Here is a 1,675-nt window from a genome sequence, read left to right as displayed (position 1 = left end):
AGATTACATCATTCTCCAGTTGAGTGAAGTGTTTAGAGACTCACTGGTTATTTTCCAGGTGCTGGAGCTCACTAACAACCTGTTCCTCTAGGGGACACAAGGGATGAAACAAATGTAAGTTAGATAAACATGAAGAAATATATCGAAATCATGTATAAAATCATGAAATTAGTAGAAAAAATAAAGGTACAATACAAGTCCGTCCACACAACAAATAGGCAGATACTATTCGATTTAATTTTAGAATAACTAAAATTAGATCTAGATCACATCTAGGCCCGATCCGAGGTTGGTCCAGACAGCACTGGCCTAGTCACTCTGCACACACGTCCAGGGGCGGACTGGCCATTTGGCGTACCGGGCAAATGCCCGGTGGGCCGCTGGGCCAGTGGGCCACTGGGACCCAAATGCCAGGGCTGAATTTTGGTCCCAGTCCGGCCCTGCACACGTCATGCAAATTCCGGCCCCTCTGGCCTCTCCTCTCCTCTCGGCTCTGTGTGGAGGTGTCCATGCTCTTCTGAAGTTTCTGTCCTTTTTGAGTGGTGCCAACCACTCCTATATCTGACTTTGTCCGTGTGTCCGTCCGTATGTATGTATGTATGTATGTATGTATGTATGTATGTATGTATGTATGTATGTATGTATGTATGTATGTATGTATGTATGTATGTATGTATGTATGTCCAATAAACAAACATTGATGACAACATCAATATGGGCCTCATCAAAGGCACCACTCTCTTCACACAGGGTGTGATTTTTTTTTGCAGCGTGTGTTAGATGTGTGTTAGATGTTTTTTTTTGTTTTTGTCAATAATACAGTAGTAAGATGGTTAATACTGTTGTACTGTACCCGCCTAAACAAAGGCAACTATTCACAATGATTATATTTTGTATATGATATTATATTGTATAATGGTTATAGGAGCTGAAATAGCTTTTTGTGGCCATATCGTGATTTCCTAGGGAAAAAAGGGGCTGTGGGTTCTGCCTCATTAGTCCGAAGCCCTATAGTCAGAAGCCCTGTTAGTCCGAAATCCCCAGGGAGGGACAACCAGGCGGTGTTGTTTCCGGGCCAGGGACCCCCGGGGGGTCCTTGGTCCACCTCCATGCCCGGGGCGGTGGCTCCCGGGGCGGGTAGAGGCGGCCGGCGTGGCGCCCGGGGCTCAGACGGCGGCGTCTGAGCCACGCAGTAAAAAGTGATCAGGGCCCACCAGGAACGGGGCGCCCCAGCATCTGGTCAGACTGACGGGCTGTTGGAACAGCGGGCATTCGGAATAGCGAGCGGTCCCCGGGGCTGTCAGTGTTGACACATACACACACACACACACACACACACACACACACACACACACACACACACACACTCCTCCAAGTCGCTGTACTGGCGCCTGTCTCCTCAGGTCTTGGTTATGGGGAATACAGTACTTGAGTATGTACTTAGTTTCTTCCCACCGCTGAGGCTGTTATGGGGATTACAGGGCCGTGGGTTTGAGCCACAGTGCAGGACATCTGTAACTTCAGAGTCACCGTGTTGTGGCACTGCTGGGCACAATGTTGTCTTACACTTTCAAACCTTTTTCATAGTTCATCCTATCCTATCTGGAAAATACCTTTTTGAAACTAGCAGTGGAGAAAGACATCATCTAAGTTCTCCCTTTAAGTTGTACAACAC

This window comes from Gymnoscopelus microlampas (assembly GCF_963454915.1).
Source record: "Gymnoscopelus microlampas genome assembly, chromosome: 5".
Classification (NCBI taxonomy): Eukaryota; Metazoa; Chordata; class Actinopteri; order Myctophiformes; family Myctophidae; genus Gymnoscopelus; species Gymnoscopelus microlampas.
Note: the sequence above shows the minus strand (reverse complement) of the source record.